General features: G+C 34.6%; 1 long non-coding RNA gene across 1 annotated transcript; it reads left to right on the top strand.

Annotated features, from left to right (window-relative positions):
- The first annotated feature begins 1,426 nt into the window (after positions 1–1,426).
- LOC149136508 (uncharacterized) lies at positions 1,427–27,722 on the top strand. The gene is made up of 4 exons (XR_016240906.1): positions 1,427–1,617; positions 22,982–23,095; positions 25,947–26,073; positions 26,933–27,722. It is a non-coding gene; the product is annotated as an uncharacterized LOC149136508 (long non-coding RNA).

Here is a 27,722-nt window from a genome sequence, read left to right as displayed (position 1 = left end):
GCACTCAGTCTCATCTCATTTTTCTTAATATCGGGCTAATGAATTCCACTTACGTCTTAATGGGAATATTGTTTGCCACATTCATGTTTTGCAGGGAGTAGTATCTCTTCATTGAAAACTAGACTGTTTTACCGTCAGATGCATGTGTATACCATTTCAAATAATTTGAATCTTTTGGCTGCTATAAACCTGGTTATACAAACGTATGCTTTGGTGGTCTACATTGCAAAGGCAACGGGTATGCTTACCACTAATGTTCAAGACATGTTTACTTAAAGATGTGCGGTCAGAAGTGCAGCAACTAATACACCAATGATTGCTTGAAAAAGAAATCGTGACACGGACTAACGAGTGGATGTATAAAAGCTCCCAACAAGAATTCATAAACACATTCTTTCCATACCGGCCATGAACGTATGATGAGATGAAATTGAAGAATTCTAAATCCACAGAATTGAAGCAGCTGAATTAACACATTAATTAATGCGTGTAAGACCCAGAATATAATTAAGTACCACATTTTCGCGTTATAAAGTCGGTCAAATATATGCACGCTCTCGCAGATATATATGTGTGTATATATACATGTGTGCTTGTATACATATATTAATTAGTGTGTGTTTGTGTGTCTATTAGAGCGTATATAGCATTATATACTCGACACATGCGTATAGGCACATAAACACATGCATTTCTAAGTTCTATGTTAATGGTCCAAATATTTATTCAGCGAGGATTTTATTGAGAAAAGTTAAGCAAATCTATGATCAATTTGTTCCCATTTCTTGAAGGTAATATGAATGTGTAATTTCTCTTACTATGTATATACATACACAAATACACTCACACGTACGCATGCACGCATGCACGCACATACGCACACACACACACACACACACACACATACACACTTATATATATATATATATATATATATATATATATATATATATATATATATATATATATATGTGTGTGTATATATATATATATATATTTATATATATTTTCCCCCATATATATATATATATATATATATATATATATATATATATATATATATATATATATATATATATATATATATATATATATATATATATATATAAATATATATGCGTGCATGGATATATGAATTGTTTGAATAAGTACTTACAAGTAGAAGCATAAACATCAAAAGCTATTCTCCTACAAGGAACAAAAATTCATGCACACATACATGGTCACGCACGCACAGACACACACAGACTCTCGCTCTCTCTCTCAAACACACACACACACACACACACACAAACAAACACGCAGAAACGCATTGACACTTACACATATTCTGAGGATTTCTATGTAAATATTTTTCTTACTATAAAAGAGTTCTCTCTGACGTAACAATATTGAAAACTTTTTCCTAGTTCAAAGAATGAAAATGTTTAAAAAATTCAAAAATAATATTGCGCAAAAGTATTCTTTTAAGAATGTTAAAAATAAGTTCACCAAAGCAATAAGCACATTTGCAGAAGCATATTTCTAGATTTCTTCACTATAGACATGAAAATACTATACACGAAATGTTCAAGTATATCATATGTTGCTACTTCAGGAAGAAATCGTTAAAAATTCGTAACTATATCGCTAAGAAATTTCTTTCAAACTCACCTCATTTTGTATATAGTGTCATTGGTTAAGGTTTATGCATTAGTCCTCTTCAGAATTGGTTTGTCTTATGCTTTCAATGAAATATCGGTGTCGGAATGTTAACGAAATCTAATCATACGAGTGCATCTATCTGTCTCTCTCTGTCTAACAGTCTCTCTCTCTCTCTCTCTCTCTCTCTCTCTCTATCTCTCTCTCTCTCACTCTCTCTCTCACTCTCTCTCTCTCTCTCTTTCTCTCTCTCTTTCTCTCTCTCTCTCTATCTATCCATACACGCACGCACACACACATATATATGTATATACATATATATATATACATATATATATATATATATATATATATATATATATATATATATATATATATATATATATATATATATATATATATATATATATATATATATATATATATATATATATATATATATATATATGTGTGTGTGTGTGTGTGTTTGTATACATATATATATATGCATACATGCATATATATATACATATACAGCCATACACACATACTCAGTCACACGTGCACGCGTATGCAGTGCGAGAGAGGAAGAGAAAAATTGTTCTACTAGAGTCAAATAAAGAAATGATAGTTTGAAAGAAATAAGTATGTGCGTTTCAGAGCTGAGTAAGCTATAACCGGTTTCGCAAGAGATGAGTCATTTAATATATTTCAAAGAGAATATCCATGTAAATGAAATTAATACAAAAACCTCAACTAGTCTCCCATACACAGATATTTACAAGGAATTGGGGTAGATTTTTGATTTTGACCGTAGGCAAAATCTGTGGTAACGTGCATTGTTTCAAAGAACACGAATGAATATACATACATTTACACTCACACAAAAATGCATACATAGATTATACATATATATATATCCCTCCCGCCTGCGCTCCAGGGAGTGGAGACCTAGTGCCTTCAGTCGCTCCCTGTAGTTCATCTGTTGGACTGTGGCGATCTTTTTTGTATAGTGCCGCTGAATTGCTTCGAGTTCTGCTGTCCGCTTAATACTGTGTGGTGACCACAACTGAAAGCAATAGTCTAGGCGGCTCAAAACAAATGTCTTCCATAGAGTCAACATGACTTTTTGATCCCTTGTACGAAATGTCCACAGTATCCACCCTGCCAGTTGACTGCACTTTGCTGTCAACTTGACAATGTGCATGTGAAATGATGCATCACTACACATGTTGATGCCCAGATCTCTTACTGTTTGTGGTTCTGGGATTGCAGTACCTCCAGGTCCTGTGTATGCCAGTTGGGAGGCACTTGTGGTCTTGTAGCGCAGTACTTGAAATTTGTTTGCATTGAACTGCATATTATTTTGCTCTGCCCACTCATATATTGAATTGAGGCCATTCTGCAGGCTTACAATATCATCAGGATTCTTTATTGCCTGAGATATCTTTGTGTCATCAGAATAGCTAGTGACAGTGGCTCTCTGAGTGACCGTGGGCATGTCCAGAAGGGCCACTATGAACAGTAGTAGCCACAGAACAGTTCCTTGTGGAACACCACTCAATATTTGTGTTTCACTAGATAGTTCTCCATTGGCTGCAACTGTCTGACTTCTACCATTCAGGAAGTCATGCAGCCACACTCCTAATTTACCAGCTATGCCAAGGTTTCGCAGCTTGTGACATATCAAGCCATGATCAACTTTGTCAAAGGCTTTTGCAAAGTCGAGATATATCACATCAACATTTGAATGGTCAAGTAGCTGCTTCAGGACCCAGTCATAATGCTGCAAGAGCTGCGTGAGGCAGCTTCTACCTGGACGGAAACCATGCTGGGTCTCATTCAGCAAGTCATTTTCTTCTAGGAACGCAATCAATCTCCTTCTGACAATTCGTTCCATGACTTTGCTAATATGTGAAGTCAGAGAGATGGGCCTGTAGTTCCCAGCCTCTGCTCTGCTTCCGCCTCTATGGATAGGACATATGGTGCCTTCCTTCAGCTTTTTGGGAATTTTACCATTTGCAAGGAAACTCTGGAAGAGTATCTGGAGTGGTCCTGCTAATTCTTGTTTACACGACTTTAAGAGGACAGCTGGGAAACCATCGTGGCCAGTTGCCGAATTTGAGCTCATTTCATTTATGGCAGCTATCACATCTTCCCCTTCAATGTCGATGTAGGTAATGGATGCAGTCTTTTTCTGCTGAGTGCTATTGTCAAAGAAATCAGCTGGGTTCTTTATCTGCATGTGACTCAGAGGAGAAGTGAAGACACACTTGAATTGTGTACTGAGCACTTCACTTATCCATGTGCGATCTGCAGTCAGTGAGACATTAGACAGGAATAGGGGTCCTATCTTATACTGTACCGTAGCAGTCTCTATAGAAAGCCTTGGGATTTGTTGTTATGCTTTCTACTGCTCTCTTCTCCTTCTCTGCTCTCTCCTTTTCATGGGAGAGTTTAATTTTGTTTTCTATTTCTAACAGTGTTTGTTTTAATTTAGGCCTTTTCTATCCTCCAGTTCTCTATTTAACTGCTTTGAGACCTTTGTTCTGTGTCTCATAAGGATTTTCCTATATATATATATATATATATATATATATATATATATATATATATATATATATATATATATATATATACATATTTGTTTTGCAAGATTTTTGATGTGAAATCGTGTGTTGAAACAGATGTTGTTGTACTTGGGGATGGTCATATTGCCAGTTTAGCCAATAAAAACACACGCACTGTATATTTGGTGTTAATTTGCTTTAGCTTTATATTACATTAATCTTAATCTTATTTCGGCCAGAGTTCTTTCGTCACACTTCTGTGACATCATCAGTGGTCCTTTGTTGCCTTCTTTCTTATGTGTGTCTCACCTTGCTAACTATCAGCCATTTTGTATTTTGTATTCCTATTGTATGTGTCTACGCATGCGTGTCCTTCAGTGTGTCTGTGTATTTTGTAAGTGCATGTGTGTATGGGGAGTGTCTGTATCACCTATATTCTCTGTTAATACGTGTTCGTATGTATTTGTGTTTATTTATTTATTTGTTCATGTGTATTTTTTTGTGTTTAATTAAATATTGTTAACGTATGTAGTATTTAATTCCATTTGTTTATCTATGTATTGTATTATACTTTGTTCATATTATTATTGGTTTATAGGTAACATGTTGTCACATGCTGTGGTTTGTGGTTTGTTAGTGGTGTGTGTTAGTATTCCATTCTAGTTTCCTATTCAGGCTAGGTTTCTCTTCTATTATGTGTGTAGCTTCAGTAATGTGTCTAAGTGCTGCATCACTGCTATGTGTAGATAAGATTTTAGTTTCTATGTTGTTCATTGAGCCTCTATGTTCTTGCTCAGCGTGCTGGTACATAACTGATGAGTCCTTCCCTTCCTTAAGTTCCCTCCAATGTACGTTTGCCCGCTCCACTATGCTCCTTGCTGTTTCGCCTACATATGTCATTGTCTTATTTCTGCATCGTCCCTCTGTACATCTTATACTATAGATCACATTTCTGGTTTTGCAGTTCGTTTGTGGGTTACATCTACATACGATACAGTTCCTATCAGTGCAGGGGGTTCTACTGAAAGGGTATGTTCTACTGATAAGGGATTTAATAGGGTTGCCTGGCCTTTCAACAACCTTAATTCTTAGCTTAAGTTTGTCTAGGGCCCTTCTAAAGCAGTACGCCAGATCGCCTCTAGGGGTGGTGTCGACGAACATCATGTTCTGGGAAGTAATAGTAATCATAGCACACCCCATACCCACCCACGCAATAAATTTAAGAGAAAAAATAAAAACTCTATCTGGTTAAATATACCTTTCAACTGTGCAATATCCACAAATATTTACAAAAAATTCATGAATATTTTGCAAAAAAATTTCCCTTCTTCCCACAGATATAGTAAAATCTTCTCTTGTCATACAGTCAGAATTTCTTACTCTACCCTTCCTAATGTAAGTACAATCATTGCTAGGTTAAACAAAAAGAACATCAAGTCAGCTAGAATAAAAGTTATAGTAGTGATCATATGAATACACGTAATAATCTAGCTAATACCAATTATGATGCTACTAATAATTATACAAATAGAAGTGAAAATCATAATGGAGAAAGATATTATGAAGATAGTAACAATATACTTAGTCCTACCAATCATAATTTCAACCAACAAATAGAATGCATCAGTAATGACGTTGCGGTTTTAACTGAAGTTGATGATAGGCCCAGCTCCAATAGAAATAATAGTGATCAAGGACATAGTTCATATAATATCAATATACCTAATGTAGAAAGAATAAGTCCAACTGATAGCACATCAAGAGATGAATTAAATAATGATGGTAATAATCAATGTATACCTAATAATAGAATTGTAGAATTGATAAATGATATTAGTGTAAATAATTGTAGTAATAATAATAATAGAGATATTAGAAATAATATAGGTGGGGTTGATAACCCCATCATGTGCAACTGTACAAAAAAGTTCCATTGTCCTTTATTTGGATTTTGTTGCACCCGTAACGTAGTGTACAGATGCATCATTAGTACTATAACCGAGAATTATATTTATATAGGATGTAGTATTAACCTGAAACAGAGAATATATATCCATAGGTCTTCGTTCAGTCTTAGATATAAGGCAAATAGTACGACATCGGCAAGTAAAATTTGGGAGTTAAAATATAATGGTATTAATTTTAGCCTTCAATGGGAAATTATAAGAAAAGCTCAACCTTATAGAAATAATAGATATGGATGTGAATTGTGTTCTATGGAAATATATGAAAATTTTTAACTTAGAAATAATCCTAATCTAATCAATAATAGATTAGACCTTAGGGTATCATGTGTACACTGCTCTACTCGCACTTTTAATTTTTTTAAAAAGTAGGCCTTTATTAAATATCTAAAGTTATCAAATTATAGTACTTTACTTCTATTATGGTCATTTAGGACTATCAATTAGCACATATTTATATTGGTAATTGAACCTTTATAACATATATTCCTGATCTCTCACCTTAACATCTAATCTACTTAAATCAATCATCAGATTCCTGTATTGAATATGCTTGTTATTTCCTAACATCCTTTCTTTTTTCAGTCACTTAAACCTTAGTAAACACATTATTATAAACTAATATAAATCCGATAATATTTTTTTATTTTTTATTCACATTATATAAATAAAGCTTACCTATGTGTCTCCTAAATAGTATCATTATCTTATCTTCAGCTAAAAGTTTTTTAAGATAATTCAAAATAGTTTTCATGAACCCAATATACTTAATATCCTTAAACTTTACACCCTATCCAGAGCCCCTGAATTCAATACTGACATTATTTCATGATTTTTGTGAAAAATAATTACATCTCATTTTATGTATTCTATTAACATACCTCTTATTGTGAAAATATTGGTTAAGGTAATATTGTTATCTGTACCACTATACTGTTACTCTATTCAGACTAAAAGAAAAAAAACTATTTGACCCATATACCTAGGGTTGTAATTCCTCAACATTAATTCCTCAACATTTTGATAGTAGTAAAATGACCTGATACTACTCTGACCAGTGAAACCTTTATATTCTAATACATTTTATAACCTTGTACATGCATACTGCTTACACCTTCCCTCTCTTTAGAAGTAATTGTCCCTTATGCTATCACCACTAGGTAAGAAACAATAAAATCTGAGACAGTTAGAACTTTTGTCTAGAATCAATTACTAGCCTGATAGACTTGGCTATGTCAAGATGGATTTATGTATTCTTCCTCACATTTGGATTTTTATGTATTCTCTCTCCCACTTGGATTTGAAATGTTGCCACATTTATAATATGTCTTTTCTACAGTAATTTTCTGCATTTTCGTGCAGCTGAAGATTGCTCTTCATATTGCATTTAATGTAATGCTCGCATTACTTAAATAAATTGGAGTAGCATGAAACATGCGTACTGCAATCACCTTTGAAATCTGTTGCTCATTTTTTATATATATATATATATATATATATATATATATATATATATATATATATATATATATATATATATATATATATATATATATATATATATATATATATATATATATATATATATATATATATATATATATACATGTATGTATATGAATAAATGAATAAATAGGCCCCGGTGAGTTTGTGAGGTAAGAAGTTTGCTTCCAAATCATATTTAGTCACACTGAGTATTATCTTGGGCATATGTTTTCTACTATAGCCTCGTTCTGACCAACACTTTCTGAGTGGACATGGTAGACGGAAACTTGAAGCCTGTGAAGAAAGACTTGAGTGTGTGAAGAAAGATTTGACGAGTGGTGCTGTCAGAACTGGTTGTAATGCCTAGGATGTAAAGAAGATTCAGCCAACAATTTGACTTCTTTGAAAGAATAATAGATCTGTCATTTTCCTGAATTTTAATTACATTTTTCTCACATAGCCTGAAACGAACCAGCAATTTTAGCAAATCATATTACGTAACACAATTTATACATCAAAAACATATAAAAAGAAACAAGCTTTTGGCGGTTTTATTGATAATTTAATATTATGATGCTATGATGTTTGGTGTTTCCACTATTTTGTCCAATCTGTATATATATATATATATATATATATATATATATACATATGCATGTGTGTGTGTTTGTGTGTGTGTGTGTGTGTGTGTGTGTGTGTGTGTGTGTGTGTGTTTGTGTGCATGTGTGTGTAAAGAAAGTACCCAGACCAGAGAGTCTATGCTTAACTAAGAGTTAAACATTTTTGCCGTACAATCGAACTGCTGGCTTATATATTATATAATGAATAGTGCTACACATATATTTTTAATAGCATTACAAATTGTGTTCGGATAATTTTCAAATAACGTATTATATATATACACACACACGCTCAAATACATATACATACATGCGTACATACCTACATACATATATATATATATATATATATATATATATATATATATATATAAACCCCCCCACACACACACATATATATATATATGTATATATATATATATATATATATATATATATATATATATATATATATATATATATATATATATATATACAGAGAGAAACAGAGAGAGAGGGAGAGAGAGTGATAGGAAGAAAGAGAGAGAGAGATACACACACTATTATTTAAAACGGAATTTCTAAGATTCAGCAACTGTAAGTCTTCCAATCTGGAAACGTAAACATTCAGTTAGATATGTATATTTCTATTGCCTAGATACATAGATTAACAACTTAGTATCTAATTGTCAATTCTGTTTGAAATTATAGCCTAAAGGAAAATTCTTTTAGGCGGGGATTGTATGTAAAATCACAGTATGCTTCGACTATACCGTCTTTTCTTATCAGATGCCGAGCTAAAGCTCTCCCTATAGATACAATATTCCGACAGTGTAATTCAATTATAAATATGCATTGTTCCCGTTTACTACCATTTTGATGTTCAATATTGCCGTTTATTACGGACAAATGTCACATTTGGGAAAATGGTCTAGTTTGAAATAGCCAATTGTACTACTCTCTATGTATTATCGAATGTGTAAAAGAATAGCTTTCTAATCCGAATGAAAATAGTTGAACTGAAATAAAATCTCTTCTACTATTACAAAATGTATGATAATGTCAAGAATAAAGGATTTATAATCGAATTCTTTTCATTAAGAACATTATAAAGGAAGGGCTTGTAAAATATGAATACCTAATCCTAAATATAGCTGTAAGCGCAAGTGTCTGAGTGGTAAAAGGTTAACTTCACAACCACATCGATCCAGGCTCAATGCCACTGTGTAGTAACTCGGGAATGTGTCTTCTACTATAGGCCTGGACTGAGTAAAATCTAATGGGTGGATTTGTGCATATAAAGGAAACTGAAAGAAGCTTGATATATCCATGTATGTGTGTGTGCATCTTTGTGCGTGCGTTTAACCCATAGAACCGCTTGACAGCCGATGTTGTCTCGTGTGTCCCTTATACTTAGGGGTTCCGCAAAACGTATTGACAGAATAAGTACCACGTTTCATAAATCAAACAAATATAAGTTGAGTGGTCGAAATGTCAGAATAAACACTTCGAGGCGGTTATCAATTACGGCAGCAATATAGTAAGTGAAGAAATGTAATGATAAAAGATACACAAAGACACACACTCACACACATTTATAAATATAATATACTAGCTGAGATACCCGGCATTGCTAGGGATTAAAATGGCATAGTTTGTATATAATATATTACGGTTATGTTGAAACAGTTAATATAGGAAAATGTAGCTTTGACAACAAAACATAGGTGGAGTAAATGCTGGGCTAATTCCACTAAGCAACATGCTATGCGTCCATTTGGAGTATTTCAGGCCCTTATCTGTCATGGAATATTGAAGGTGGGGGTTATGTGATTTTTCAACGCACCGAAACTCCGTCAGTGGATATAATCTCCAGCAGTCGGCGCTGTCTAACAAGACAGATCATCTGAAATGTTCATACTTCTGTTAGGTTAGTTGTCCTACATCACTCATAAAGTAAATCTGGACGAACTGTGGTTGTTCATTTGCGGGTAACAGGGAACTAATAAGGTGATAGACTTGACCTTGAACGTTGAGGTCGTCGTAAATTCGTATTTACCTATCTTCTTAGTTGCACCAAAAGATGTCATTTGAGACGCAGATTTGCATTGTCTGATATTGTTCAGATAATCTTTTGACTGCATAGAAGTGCCTTCTTGAAGATTCATAAGAGGTTGAGAAGGAGATGGTAGTGCTGGCATAATACCTAACCGCCTGAGCAGCACATACCATTTGTTTCATTTGAAAATTTTAAGGCTCTACATAAACGAAAAGTTGTGTTTAGCACATCAATTTGGACAGAGTTATCATTTTTATAAGAATGGGAGGAATCATATCTGAAAACAGCTTCAGAAGTTTTGAAGAATGAATTTGTACGCAGTCTGTTTCTAAGAGCTATTCTACTGGGCCTTTGTCTAATCATTAAAACATTGATTTATTGATCCAGCATTAAGTGCTGCAACATGCATTTGCTGATCTTGGGAAAATCTCAGCTCTCTTCAGACTCTTGCCTTCGATTTTCTACGATCCCTTTGCTTTATACTTGTTTCCTGAGAGATTACGTCTTTTCTTTGCTTCTCTTGCTCATTCCGTAAAAAAATATTTGGAGGGAGCAGAAATAAAAAGAAGAGAAAGCGAACAGAACAGAGAAGTGAAAGATTGTGTACGTCTATATGAAATGGACGCATGGGTGTGCGAGTGTCAGCGTGTGTACGCGTGTGCGCGCGCGTGCGTACGCGTATGTTTGTGTGAGAGAAAGAGAGTGAAAAAGAGAGATAGACTGAGTGAGGGAATGTTTGTGTCGTCTTGATTGATGTCTTTTACGGTACACACATATATATGTGACGTCATCGCATAACATGTTTACGATAGTTGATTTATGGAAAAGATAATGTTACATATTTTAAATGGTTATATGTGAATGAAATTTAACTTTAAATTGTAGCCGAAATAGTACTCAATCATTTGATACCCCATATATTAAAATCTATAACTCGGAATGCATAAGGAATGTAAACACACACACACACACACACACGCACATACACACACACAAACACACACACACACACACACAGATGTCATACTAATATATCCTTTTGTTATTTACACCACCTGTCCTCGTCTGTTGTTATTATTTGTATATTCTCCCATATATATATATATATATATATATATATATATATATATATATATATATATATATATATATATATATATATATATATATATGTATGTATATATCTATACTATATATAAAACAGAGATGTGTGTGTAATCCCTTATCACGTGAAAACGGCTTCACCATTTACTTCCATACTTGTAATACATGATTAAGTTGACCTCGGATAAATCTTAGGCTCTTCATTTGATTTTTTTTTTATCTCTAATTAAAAATAAATAATATTGCGTTATATTTAAGATTCACTTTTTTAAAAAGGTTTCTCAATGTCAACTTCCGGCGACGTCTCTCACTCTCTACTTTTAATGTTCGCTTTCTGTAAACAACTACGATCAATTACTGAAACACATATTTACGAAGTTCATAAATTTAAATATTCCGTACAAGATAGTTTTTAACGTGCTTTTATTTATACGCTTTTTGGGCGTCCCATGTTCATCTCATATATTCTTTGCAATGTTCTCTCTCTCTCTCCTCTCTCTCTCTCTCTCTCTCTCTCTCTCTCTCTCTCTCTCTCTCTCTCTCTCTTTCTTTATCTCTCTCATTCACACACTCCAGGTTTGATTTCGTTCCGAACTCGCACAATTCGTTAATTTCCGTGAATAAATGTTCTATTATTTGTTGGGGGCACGCCGTGTTCACCTCTATGTATTTGTAGTGAATCATACACTCACATGTGTGTGAGTGAAGGGGTGTGTTGTGATGTCTACGTACATATATAAATACATATGCATACATCTTTTCTGTGTATATCTGCACGTGTGTGTGTGAGACAGAGACAGACAGACATACAGACAGACAGACAGATGTTTCAGTGACTCTCTCTCTCACACATACGTACAAGAAATGTATGACTATTTATGTATGTACGTATAATTGTGGACACATCCCTTCTCTGGCTCTGTCTCTCTGTCTCTGTCTATGTCTCTCTCCCTCTCTGTCTCTGTCTCTGTCTCTCTCTGTGTGAGTGTGTGTCTGTCTCTCTCTCTCTCTCTCTCACACACACACAGCACACACTCGCACGCGCGCATACACACGTGTGTCTTCGTAAATAGCTTTGTATATATATATTTATGTGTGTGTTTGTAAGAGACAGAGTGTGAGTGAGTCAAGGGGTGTGTTGTCATATGCATCCATCATTTTTGGATGTATGTGTGCGTGTGTATGTGTGTGAGACAGAGTGAGAGAGCGGTGTGTATGTAGTACTAGCAGAGGCACCCGGCGTTGCTCGGGAATGAAAGTGTTGCTTATATACTTGAACAAAAAAGGCAACATATACTGTATAGAAATTTGAGAGGACATTCTGTAGATGGACATTCAGATGAATGATGGCTGGGCACCTCTCATGAATGGGGAAAATTGAAGATGTGCCAAAAAGCCTCATTGGTACTTGGACACTTTTACGAAAATTAAAATGGGGATTAAATGAAAAAATGATTTACGTGAATATCCTCACAAGAGTAATTGAAATAAATGGTGAGTGTGGAATCCCCCATGCACGCACGCACGCATGCGCCCGCGCATACACAGGTGTGTCTCTGTAAATATGTTTGTATACATTTATGTATGTGTGTGTTTGTAAGAGACAGAGTGTGAGTAAGTCAAGGGGTGTGTGTGTGTGCATGTGTATGTGTGTGAGACAGAGTTAGAGAGCGGTGTGTTTGTAGTATTTACTCTCTCTCTCTGTCAAACACACTCATACACACATTCACACACAAAATAGAGAGTGAAGCTTTTTGCCGTTGTTACGTCAATGCCGGAAGTTGACATTGAGGAACCTTTTTGAAGCAGTGAATTTTAAATATAAAACAATATTATTTATTTTTAATTAAAAAAATCAAATGAAGAGCCTAAGATTTATCCAAGGTCAAATTATTCACGCATCACAAGTATGGAAGCATTTGGTGAAGTCGATTTCACGTGAAAAGCGATTACACACACATCTCTGTTTTATATATAGTATAGATTTACTCTCCTTCTCTCTCATACACATGCACACACACAAACACACACACACACACACACACACACACACACACACACACACAAAGATGTATGCATATTTATGCATGTACGTATACATGACAACAAACCTCTCTCTCTCTCTCTCTGTCACACACACACGCACACACTTCTATTTCATCTGATGTGTGATACTCTGTGTGTTTGCGTGCGCGTGCGTATGTGTTTTCGTGCGAGCGTGAGGGGTTCCACAATCGCAATTTATTTCAATTACGCTTGTGAGGATATTCACGTAAATCATTTTTTTCATTTAATCCACATTTTAATTTTCGTAAAAGTTTCCAAGTACGAAAATTAAAATGTGGATTAAATGAAAAAAATTGTTATACGCTTATAGAAAAAATAGACACGTACCTTTTTAGAGAACACAATGTACCCAAGAGTTATTGTATTAGACGTTTATCTAATCAGAGAGCAGAAATTGAAAGAATATATATGAAATGGACTTGTATGTGTGTTTGTTTTTTGTGGATAATTTGAATGGAAAAAATCTTATTTATCTTTTTCTCTCTTTCTACCTCTCTCACATATACACCCACATCACCAACATTGCTCTTTCTGTCCCTTCACACACACTCACAACTGCAATCCTATATACACCATACATTCTCTCTCGCGCACCCCATCAAACACACACGTACACATACTCACACATACTCGATTAAAAGAACATGCGTGGGTGCGTGGGTGTGTGCGTGAGTGTGTGTGTCACTGAGGCCATTCATACATATATACATACATACATACATACATACATAACCACTCTCTCTCACTCTATCAATCACTCACTGCAAAAACTGAATGGAAAAAATCTTATTTATCTTTTTCTCTCTTTCTACCTCTCTCACATATACACCCACATCACCAACATTGCTCTTTCTGTCCCTTCACACACACTCACAACTGCAATCCTATATACACCATACATTCTCTCTCGCGCACCCCATCAAACACACACGTACACATACTCACACACACATACACACTCACGCACGTCAATTCTTCCGTCTCACGCAACTTCAAAAGAACTTCACTCATACAACCGCGCTCTTCTGCCTCTTTCATTCTCACGCTAACTTCAAAAATAAACCCTTTTTCCCCAACCGCATATTAAAAAAATATTTTCAATTGTCCGGGCATTGCAATTACAGACAAATTCACAACAATTCGACTCGAGAGACAAACACAAACCACCTCGTGTTGACTGCAAACTCCCGCCAAATTATCCACAAAAAACAAACACACATACAAGTCCATTTCATATATATTCTTTCAATTTCTGCTCTCTGATTAGATAAACGTCTAATACAATAACTCTTGGGTACATTGTGTTCTCTAAAAAGGTACGTGTCTATTTTTTCTATAAGCGTATAACAATGACTTATTCCATACTTCTTCACTAAGGTTTTATCTTCACTAAGGGTTTATCTTCATTAAGGGTTTATCTTCACTTTTCTTAAATTGGATACGTCTGCTATTAAGTTGCAGAACATTGGCAGTACAGTTTAAAAAATCATTTCTGCTTTACTTCTTACATACAATTTCCCCGTAAATTCTTACAGCTTCATTTTTTGGTGGTGATTGAAATGTCAAACATTTTCGAACTGTTAAAGAAATTCTTAACGTCAACTTCTTAATGCCTCTTCTTCTTTTCTCCCTAGCCCCCATACATACCGAGAAAATAGATTAAAACATTTTCTAATGTCTCAAGTAAATGTTTCCTAAGAAAATGTGTTCACCTGAGAACTTGGGAATCTTAAGTCCTCATCAATGCAGGTATTTCGTTTGAAAGAAATCTTCCATTTGACAGTTTGTAGATAGATTTATTTGTCATAACATTGCACCTGTGCACCTCGTTCTCATAAGTAGAATCTATTTCCATTGGAACATCCTCCCTATATTTGTAATTTCATTTTTGTTCTATACTTGGGATGCCTGTATAAAAGATATAATATATGTTTGGTAATTGATATGTAACAAGTTGTTGGCCTGTTTACCAAGCGTGTTCGTATTTGGGGCTAAGGCATCAATATCGGTAGTATCTATGCTAATTCGAGAAGACCTATCAAGAGGTTGTTTTCTATATACTTAACAGGCTGTTTTCTATAATGTAGTATTTCAACAGTGGAATTTAAAATTATATTCAGAATATATATTGAGAAACTAGTAAATCGATTATAAACTTTCTGATTTTTATTCTAATTACAGGTGACCACAGATGCGTCAACATTCTGCTTGTAGAATGTAAAATATTAGTATCTTTTCTTTTTAGATATTCTATTGTGTTTGTGGCGTGCGAGGTAACTTCTACCCTACCGTTCATATAAGTCTTTGGGAATCGACTTTTGTCATTGGGAAGGGAAAATTACAAAAGAAGACATGATGCTTTCTAAGTTGTTTTACTACTTCAGTTAGATTAACCCTTCTCAGTGCATTGGGTGTGTGTGTATGTGTGTGCGTGTGCGTGTGTTTCTGCATATGTGTATGTTAAATTTACAATTAGCATGTAATCATGCTTGTATATTAACTTCCTCTTTTAACACACTGCGAGAAATTATATGCAGATTTGATCTCAATATATTTTTATTTCACTTAAATATTAATTGAATACTTTCGTAGGGTTATATTATTACAATGTCTTGTATTATATATTACATTTCATTATTACATGCAAAGAATTCATAACTTTAATACGAAGACCATTCAGTTTAGATAATTTTGTGAAGTTAATAAATATATACTGGACTTAGATATCATGTATAATCCTATTTCCAATCTAATGTTACCGACAATGCTGGCATTGTTTTCTATCAGTGCAAAAGCCCTTATATTTATGATTTTAAAGTGTAATTTCAATTATGTAGACTGTATAAAATGCCCACGCGTTTGATGAACAAAGCCATTGAATATATATTTGCATTTCCCATATCTATAGCTTACCGATTTTCTATATAATTGCCTATTCGATTTTGAAATTATAGCTTGGAGTAAAAATTCTTTATAAATAGAATTGTACGTAAATTTATTATATGCTGATGCGTATAATGTCTTTTCTTCGAGGATGCGAAGTTAAATCCTTCTCTTTACATATAAGAGTTGGTTGGTGTAATTGAATTATAAGTATCTATTGTTAGTTTTACTACCAATTTTCAATTGAACTGATGTGCGTTTTGTATGAAATGTCACATTTCGTTATAGTTGCGAATCTTATGATTAAAGTAATAACTATCTCCATAGAAAATGACTTGGATTAAAGGCTTCTATTCTCACAGAAGTTAACTCTAATATGGTATAGTCAATCTGTAAACCCAAAATCTTATAACAATGTTTTACACAGTAAGTGTTCAGTAAATTTAATAGAATTAAAAGAAAAAGAATCTCTGTTATATTCTTATGATTTGTTGAATATAGCCTTCAATATTTTTCGAGTGTTATAGCACAGATGAAATTTTTATAAATTGTTGTCTAATTTTCACAATGGTAAATATTCCGTGCAAATTTTAAGGAATTTAAGCAATATAAGAAATTAATTCATTATAATTATTCTTGGGTCAAATGTATAAATCAGCTTCTGCTTACTATTTTTTAATTGGTATGATATTAAACGACTTTGTTAAGTACACATTTTCCAAAACAATTTAGTTTTTTACTCTCTTTACTCTTTTACTTGTTTCAATTCTTTGACTGTGGCCATGCTGGAGCACCGCCTTTAGTCGAGCAAATCGACTCCAGGACTTATTCTTTGTAAGCCTAGTACTTATTCTATTAGCCTCTTTTGCTTACATTTACTTACATTTTCGTAAAATAATGATTTCATTCGAATATATGGAACTGTCTCATGATTAACACGCTAGCAGTACATGTAACGGCTGGTATGACAACATGAAGCTTCCAACTGAATTGTTTATTCGGATTCTATTCTAGGTAGCACGAAATTAACAGTGCTAAAGTTAATTGTACTATAACGAATAGTATAAAAAGTAATAACATGCTTTAAGAAATTTAAGTGCCAAATATAAGATTACAATATTAAATTGCATATTAATAGGAGAGACCATAGTGAAATTATATAAAGAGGTACAAACCTAAGAAAATCAAAGGAAAGAAATATAATCATAAGTCACTAAGAGACAGTAATACACTTATTCTATTAGCCTCTTTTGCTTACATTTACTTACATTTTCGTAAAATAATGATTTCATTCGAATATATGGAACTGTCTCATGATTAACACGCTAGCAGTACATGTAACGGCTGGTATGACAACATGAAGCTTCCAACTGAATTGTTTATTCGGATTCTATTCTAGGTAGCACGAAATTAACAGTGCTAAAGTTAATTGTACTATAACGAATAGTATAAAAAGTAATAACATGCTTTAAGAAATTTAAGTGCCAAATATAAGATTACAATATTAAATTGCATATTAATAGGAGAGACCATAGTGAAATTATATAAAGAGGTACAAACCTAAGAAAATCAAAGGAAAGAAATATAATCATAAGTCACTAAGAGACAGTAATACACATTGACGAAAATAACACGCAAACAAGCAAAACAGTTACAATTAACGCTGGTACTAATAAGCAATGGTCTCCTTCAATAAAAGTGTTAATCTCTTTCCTATGTTACCAATACTATCTTCACAGTGGATATCTATACATCCATCCATCTTATTTGTTGTCCACTCAACCTCGTGGATGACATCTAGGAATTATTTTACAGCCTCTTTCGCTGCAAGGATTCGTGCTAATCTTCCATTTTACGTGTTCAGTGTCAAGCCAAGTTATTAGAGTTAATGCACATGATTCATATCATCATACCTACTCGTGTGGATCTGAAGACCAGTAAGAGAGAAATAGAATAGCTGATTTGGATTTCTGGTATTACTTATTCGAATATGCCCACTCAATGTTAAAACACTCCAAACTATGACACCTCTTGAACATCTTATGCAGCAAATAAGCTGATATAAATGAAAGTAGATAGGTAGACATTAACTTCGTTCTTTCGTTGCACACGATAAACATCTTAAACAATTCACACCTGATATAAATCAATACACTCCACCTGGAATATCACTTTCATGATCATGATTGACTTAGAAATAGGTCGAACAATGCTACAAGCAATATTTATACTAAGGGTATGAAGCATCGTATAACACTTAAGTATTCTACTCATACTGTCTTTGCAAAGTAATCAGGATATTTGCCGGTATAATGAATTCTCTTAAGAAATCCCGCGATTGGCTAGATGAAGTATTTCATTGAATAGCATGACAAATCTCAACCGAAGTTAAGTTAAATTATAACTAGACTGATGAAATAACACACATTTTCCAATGACTCAAATTAACAAGGAGAGCTGGCAGTCACCGTCCTAAATTTTGAGATGATAATCATGGGTGCTTTCACTCCAGAGTGTATAAAAATGTAACTACATGAACTGGAATATCAATGTAAATCCGTTCCTTGTAAATAATGTACATAATTCTTCATCTCAAAAATATAGAATTGAGTATTTTCTGTTCAACAGACCACTTTCTATTCAACGACAAGGGAGATGGCCATCATGTGGGAAGCGAGGGCATCAAATCGGCTAGCTGATTTCATATACAATTAATCCTCATAGATGGCGCTACGCCATTGCCTGAGGGCAAGCTAAATCGACTTGCCAGTTTATAGAATATATGATAGGAAGCAATGGCTGATTCCTAAGGTGTATTCTACAAATTGACAAGTCGATTTACCTTACCTATAGGTAATTTTAAATCAAATAATTTTATATGTATATGCGAAAATATCCTTTTTTCAGTTTCCGTCTACTACATCTACTCACAAGGCTTTGGCACCAGACGGTCAGTTCTGTTTCGTATTCTGATGATACCTCCTGTTGCTGATTGGCAAAATGATCATGGAGTGACATGGTTTAATCTCAAAACGAAGTGAGTTGGAAGAAATTTCGCAAAGCATTTTGTCCAAGTTTCTAACGCCTTTGCCAGCTCATCTCCTCATATAGTAATAATAATAACAACAACAACATGAAGAAGCATTTCACAACAATAAACTACAGAATCAATCCCATGAATTCGGTATAGGTATTAATGCTGAAAAATGAGACAAATAGCACTATACCGGCAGCGAAAAACCAAGCTTTGAATATGAATTGGAGGGTTAGCCTTTGGAAGGAGCAAGTGTCTCTTTTGGGACGCATCTATAAAGCATTGGACGAAACCATTGTCGATATCGCGAATAAATGCCCTAGACTTCACCAAAACCAGTACGAGTTATGGCGACACGATGACGTGGCGAAAGAGCTGCGTTGTAAACTGCGAAAAGTGTCGTGTACAAATAGATAAGACGTGAAATGAGCACAGACCGCCGAGAGTGGGGAACTCGGAGACTTGCAACATTCTCTACAATTTCACAATAAAGACCGATCACTTGAGCTGCGAACAGTAGGCCTAGATACAGACAAGTGGCTTGACATTGAAGCTGAATGCCCAGAAGAGCTCCTACAAGAAGTGTATGTGTTAGGGAGACGACCGATTACCAGGAGGCTATTAAACACTTGAAAAGCCGATTAAAACTTGTACATACCTAAGGTTATATTTAGTAGAATGCTATCCACATAATCCCTACCAGTAATAAGACAAAACCCGAGACAAACCAACATAATAATAATGAAGAAACAGGCTCTGGCTCTCGGGGCTTCTGATGTTAAATGATGGGAAGTGTTATCATGTACGTTGGTTTCTCTTGGTATAAAACAGAAGCTACAGCAAATATTATGCTTAATACTACAGATTTGCTTCTGAATTGTTTGTCCTTAACCAGTTAAGCATGTCACATATTGGCTGACGATATGTAGATGCCTAATCACGTGCAGAAGTAGTGGTGGAGCATCATAGAAACCCTGTGTTGAGACGAGTCCTTTGGAGTTTGAATCATTCACATCCATAAACATGGGTGTTTAGTTCAACATCCTTAAGCAACCCTCATTCAAGGACCATTTGAGAGAGATATGTTACTCGACCTGAAGAAAATGTTAAGCGGGCCCCATCTGCAAGGCCATGCACTGTCTATGTTGATATTAGATCACCACACCGAGCATTTATGGTTGTGATGCATGTACCTGGCGTAACCTTATCAGGCCGGTTGACATGATCGTATGTTAGTCTTCGTATATTTTACGCCATTGTTGCTTGATGCTCTCTGACTCACTAATAATAATAATAATAATAGTAATAATAATAATAATGATGATGATGATAGAAATGAGAACGGAGTGAATTAGGCTAGAACAACTTGTGAAGGTCTTTCGCATGTAAGAATTTTGGACCCAGTCATTATCAAGTACCTGCTAATAGAAGAATAAAAAAGTGCACGAAAGAAATGAATGTGGTTGTAATGGAGTGCTACTATCTGAGCAACCCGAGAAATAATAATGAAGTACCCAATAGGGAATATAGGAAGAGAATGCACAGGGGATGGAGCGACAAAGGTCTATTTGAATTAAGTCAAAAAAATCTGTGTGACCAAGTGAGAGCCGTCAGGATGAATGAATGGTTATCTCCAGTTGAATTAAAAAGCGTTAAAAAGCAATGCCAATAATATAAGCACTGAGACAGTAAAACGCGAAGACAAGCGTAACATTTCCAGTAAAAACGAAGAAAACAAAAAACAACAAACCCAGACCGGGGGGGGGGTGTATAATATTATACAAAAAGCACAAATCCAGAACACCACAGATAAATATATGAATGAAAAGAAAGGCGAAAGAAATCTAAAATCTGAAAACAGTGTAGGGAAGCCTAATGACTATGATACTATAAAAATGAGAATAATCAAAGAACTGAAAACCACAGATCTTAGAATGGGTCACAGATCATACCTGCCAAAAATCAAAATAAACAAAAAAACAATAAAACAAAATCAATAATAAATAGCATAAACCTGGCCGTCACGGAAATAATGGCCAGAGAAACAAATGGCAATATCACTGAGCTAAATAACATAATATATGCAGCAGCCACTGCAGCCACAAAAGAAGCAGGATACTCCCTCAAACCCATCCAAACAGGAGTACCATCATTGCAAACATCCTATGCAAAACACTTTCAATACAGTAACCATAAGAGCATCACAGCAAACCTCAGCACATACCCAAGGCACACAGAGCTGCGCTCGGTAGTGAAGTGAAAGCACGTTATAAAAATAAAACTACTGAATAATAATAATAATAATAATAATAATAATAATAATAATAATAATAATAATAATAATAATAATAATAATACTGAAGCAGTATTAGGTACTGGCTCTCATGGCTTCTGATCTTAACTAATAGAAATTGGTATCATGTCAATTGTTTTGTCTTGGTATGCAAGATAGGTTTCACCAAATATTCTGCTCAATACCACAGATTTACTTGTCAGTCGTTTGACCTTAACCAGTTGAGAATCTTCCTTAGCGTCCATGATTTGTGCACCCTTGATCACGAGCAGATGTGTTGGAGGAACATCATAATCATGTGTTGAAAGCAATTTTTGGGGGTATGGATAATTCACCTTTGGATACATAGGTGTTTCATTCAATATTATTAAACAATCCTTATTCAGAGACCTTTTTTGTGAGATGGGTTGTTCGCTGTTTATCTTCCTGTAAGATCACCATGTCGCGCACACATGGTTGCGATACATGTGCCTGGGGTACCCTTATCAGACGGGTAGTCCTGATGGGCATATTGGGCTCCGTATATTTTCCCCAATTGCCACTGTGATGGGTAGCACTGCTCTCTCACTCAATAGTAATAATGATAATGTGGTTTCAGAAAACGTATCGCGAACGATACAAGTCATACAATGAGAATGTTCATAAAAAGAAGTGTGTAAAGAGTGAAATCGATAAAAAATAAATATTTTAACAACAATAAATGCTCCAAATGAAGGCGACATTGAAGGGCTACATTTTTATTAATCTGCACGGGACGACAGAGAATCTTACATGTAGGGCAAGTGTCCTATGTTTATCGCCCATATGTGCATGGTTAAATCAGCCCGTTCACTCGAAACATTCTTTCAGCATTCACTCACACTTTAACAGAATTTCTGCAAAGCAGAACTTCATTCTATATCCACATTTTCTTTTTCAAATGAAATGTATAACAGTTGATGATGGCTTGGGCTAAGCGGAAAATATTTTCCTTCAGCCCTTGTAATCTGGTTCACAAAACAAGAACAGCAACAGCGAGAAAGAACAAGAAAGTAGAACACGAATAACAACAATAATAACAATAATATTAACAAAAAAGCCAACAACAAAACTTAAAGAAGAAATTTGTAATTTTTTAAATTTTTCGAAACTTTAAATTTTAGAAAATTTTATGAGTATGTTACAAATCTGCAATAGACAATAGATATAGCAATAGAATAATTATATTTACTTTTCTATCATATATATCTATAATATATTTATATACTTTCATGTTATTACATTTTTATGTATAAATTCTAAATGAAGTGTTTCTGCTTTACAGCAATTTTATCAACAATCATTAAAGATTTCAACAAGTCACAAATCAATAGGAGGTGAAAATAAGTAATTTAAAAATCTGAGAGAGTTAATGGACAAGGGACTGTTTATTGTTTTTGTAAGTTGCTCTTAATCTAAATTTTTGAAAATTTAATTGAAGATTTTTGGTACAAATTAACTTGTATGACTCTGAGAACGTGATATTGATATTATTTAGTGAAGACAATTCTTTCTCTTCATAGGAAGTTCAGCTAGGATGCTTAGTGTAATGTGCATATTCTGAGCCATAATAAATTTAAGCAACGTAAATAACATTGATTCAGCAGCGTTAACACATAACTACATTGCTTTAACGGAGAAATGCTTGCCGGTCTTTCGTCTGTCTTTACGTTCTGACTTCAAATTCTGCCGTGGTCAACTTTGCCTTTAATCCTTTCGACGTCGATAAATTAAGTGCCAGTTGCGTGCTGGAGTAGATCCAATCGACTGGCCCCCTCCTCCCAAATGTCAGGTCGTGTGCCTAGAGTAGAAAAGAATGTACTCTAAAGTTATAAGTGTGTGTGCGCTAGCTAGACCATATGCTTGTGTATGCGTGTAAGTGGTGTGTGTGTGTGTGTTTGTTTGCTGGTTTAATTATTGTTTATATGTGTATCGAATGCGGAAGCATGGGGAGATTGCTATAAATCCATGTTATTCACCCACCAGTATAAAATAATAAAATGGAATAGTTTACTACGGTATTTAAGGTGGTTGCGCAATCATAACCTCCCTCGTATTGTGGGAAACAATATCTGCCGAAATACTGCTCACGTGGTTGACAAATTTAATAATTCTCCTTTCTTCACAGTGACTGATTAATTGATGGATGTATTGTCAGAGCTCATCACGTGGCTAGTAGTTTTGTCATCTTCGTTATCTTGCGACATGCCAATTTACTCTCCGTCGTTTTGTTTATATAGGCATCACATGGCTATATCATTTCGGAGTTAAGCACGGGTTAGTGGAAATCATTAGCTGGTTCACATCGGTGCGTTAACATTATATTCTATGCAGATCTAAACAACCAACGTTTATATGTTATATGTTCAAATCATTATTTATATATGTATATATATAAAACTTCGAAATGTGTTTAATTTGTTTAGACGTCTAAACCTGGGTCTGTCGTGTAGATAACCATCGAACCTCTAAGTTATCTGATATAACTGAAGTGGAAATTGTTAAAGTATATTTGTGTCTCTCGATAGAAATATTCATTTTTAATTCGTATATATAACATATATAATGAGTGTGTGACTCAGTGTGAGTGTGTGTATGTACGTGACTGTTTCTCTACCAATCTATTTATCTATATGCATGCATATATATTTAGCATTCCGTTAAACAATTCGTTTTATTTTTTTATTTTTCAAATTTAAGATAAACAAAGTTCTTTTTTAAATCTAAAGTATACTCTCTTTCATTTTCTGCAAAGCTCTTCAATCTACTGGTAGACCTGCAAGTCCCCTCTTCCAAACTTCTCTTGTTTGCGACGAAAAATACTCCTCCATTACTGTTCTGACATCGTATACAGGATTCATATCTTTTCCGACTGCGAAATAAATGATAATCAGATGGGGTAATGTCCGGTTAAAATGGTGGTTGGGGCATTGTTTCCTGTTTAAACTGCTCTTGCCTTTGGAATGTCTTACTCGCTGTATGTGACCGAGTATTATGCTGATGGAAAAAAAACCCTTTCACCTTGAAACCAATGATGGTAATTTTACTTCTAGCGATGACTTAAGCCACTCAAGCTGCTCGCAGTAGATCTCCTTTGTTATCGTCTGCTTTGCGTTTAAGTGGTCAAAGTGGACTATACGTATCATATCCAACAAACCAGATAACACCTTAAGTGTGTAAGGACTTACTTTAGCCTGGGTTGCTGGTGTTTCTGTTTTCCATACCCACTGCTCTCGGCGCTTCATATTTTTATAGAGAACCCATTTCTCGCCACCAGTTACTATTCGGTCCAAAAGGTTCATTCATCCAACGGGACAGCAACGAGGAGGATATATTCACTCTCTGCGGACAATTAAACTTGGAAGGTTTTAGAGGAACCCACTGAACCAATTTGATGACTTTTCCGATGGCACGCAGATGTCGATGAATGGTTGGATGACCAAATCCAGGATTTTCTGCCAGTCCCTCAACCATGCAATTTTGTTTACGTGACGTGAGCAGAGTTTACGTGACGTGCCAGGACGAGGCTCGGAATTTCTAGAACCACCGTTGATACTAGATCAGGCTTATTATTAGTGGGATGACACTATATATATATACGGATGCACACATACACGTATAAACACACAGACACATATACATATATACACGCAGGAAGATTGATAAAAGTATACATCAGTCACATACATAGGGGTAACAGTTAAAACATTATGTATGTGTTATTAAATGGTGCATAGATATCCCATATTCAGTACGTCATATTACGATGCGTGTACTTATATTTATCTTATCTAATTTTTCTAATCATATGAAAGGTAAATGATTTCTAAATCAACATTGTTACAAGTGTTTCATTGCATTCATTTTTTATTTAACGCAGTATCAATTCCATATGTCTATCCCAAACGTATCTACTCTGTTCCAAAACGTTTATTTGGCACCTCAACAAAAATTGATTGCGTGCATTTTTTTTACAAGTATATGCAATGTAAATTTGCTTCATTTATTAAAACCAAAATTAATGGTTTCATAGCTAGTTTTTTTCCCGTAAAAATCAGTTTATAAAGAAATACATTCATCCAGGGATGAGAAAACATTAACTCAAGTAATGCAAATTAAACGCTGCCTCGTTAAATATGTGTTATATCGTAAGGAGTGTTTGATTAGTAGCAAACATGCAGAGTGAACAATGAATACGTCCTTCCTGTTGGAGTTATTTGTGATAATATAATTTTGTTCATGATGTGCAGGTTTTAAATGGAACACCATCATTTGAAATGTTATTCAAGGTAATGAATTATTAACTATATTGAAAAAATGGAATATTTATGGCGTCACACTATGTTAAAAAAATATTTTATTGATATCACGTCTCAAGTAAGTTGTAATTTCACATCTTTAGACGTGGCAAATATTTCGGTATGTGCCTCATCATAATCGTATTAAAATGTATTAATTTTATGAGAGCAAACATGGCGTATGTTGTCGTCATATTTTGTTTCTGTTTTTTTATTCGTCATTGTTGTTGCTGCTGATTAGTTTCAGTTCAGTCCTGATAAAGGCAAACGTATTTTTCACTGCATTTTGGTCATAATCATCATGCATTTCCTTTCATATATATTCATGCCTACTTGTGTACACGAGTGTATATAGTCATCTATATTACGTCACAGGCTTGGGCTTTTATTCCTAAGTATCAACTTAATTATAATTATTTTATTTTTAGAAGGAAAATATTTTAGATTGTTTGGTGTATGCGGATTTATTAGACATTTTCTATTATTTTGACTCTAGAATGAGTGCAACATTTTTGTATCATGAAAGCAAAGTATCCGAAACGGACCCGAAGCGCATTTACAGGGAAATTAGCAAAAATATGAAAGAGGTAAAATAACCACCTATGGTCGTGGGATTGGAAGGGATTTATTTCACCAGAAACCACTAGAAAGAGTTCAATGTTGAATGTGATACGATAGAATTAGAAATTAGAAAGACTGAAGGACGTTGAAGAACAGGAACGGAGGCTAACAAGAACAGAAGTACTAAGGTGTACTCACAGAAACCCCATGTCTTGGCTGGTAGTTGCAGCGGCGTCGGTGCTGGCGATGATAGTCATTGTGCTGGTTTTATTGGTAGCTGTGTTGATACTGTTGCTTTCTTTTGTATGCTTCGCTCTCTTTTTCCATGATTTTCATGTTACTATATTTGATGTTGCTCCATTTTCTTTTCTCTCAAGCATCGTTGTCAGTGTTTTCTCTTGCCGCTTCGAGCTGTTCGGACGAAGTTATTGAGAAAAGGAAATGAAAAAACTACTACTGCTACTACAATGGTTGATGTTGAGGAGGAAGAAATCGATGATGATGATGATGATGATGGTGATGATGATGATGATGATGATGATGATGATGAGCATGATGATAATGGTGATGATGGTGATGATGAAGATGATGATGATGATGATGGTGATGATGATGATGGTGATGATGATGATGATGATGAGGAGGAGGAGGAGGAGGATGACGACGACGACGACGACGACGATGATGATGATGATGATTCATTCAGTTTATATATAGCTGTGAGCAGACGAAGTGTATGATAAAAACACAAAGTGTTCACGGACGTCTGTAAGAATATGACTTAGAAATTCTCTTCATCGTAGACCCAAACAAATACTCTGTATATGTTCACTCGACCCGTTAGAGATGACATCCGCATATTCGCTGAACCACGCAAGACCGTATAACTTACACAGACGTCACATTGATTATTTAAGAAATTATCAGTTGAATTATATTAAGACTCAAAAGTTATTTCATCAGACATTTAATCTGTTTCTAGACACCACTCCTTGAGAAAACATTATAAACAGCAATCATATTTCTCAAATTAAGAAGACAACATTTCTTCCATTTATATATAACTAAAGTACTTATCAAAACATTATGTAAGCTATTTCATCAAGAATTATTATGAAAGTAGATGATTGGAAATTTTGAAAAGTCTCTTGTAAATAGATATTTCCA

The sequence above is a fragment of the Octopus bimaculoides genome, chromosome 3 (genome assembly GCF_046866305.1).
Source record: "Octopus bimaculoides isolate indiv1 chromosome 3, ASM4686630v1, whole genome shotgun sequence".
Taxonomy (NCBI): Eukaryota; Metazoa; Mollusca; class Cephalopoda; order Octopoda; family Octopodidae; genus Octopus; species Octopus bimaculoides.
Note: the sequence above shows the minus strand (reverse complement) of the source record. Positions and strands in the feature narration are given on the sequence as shown.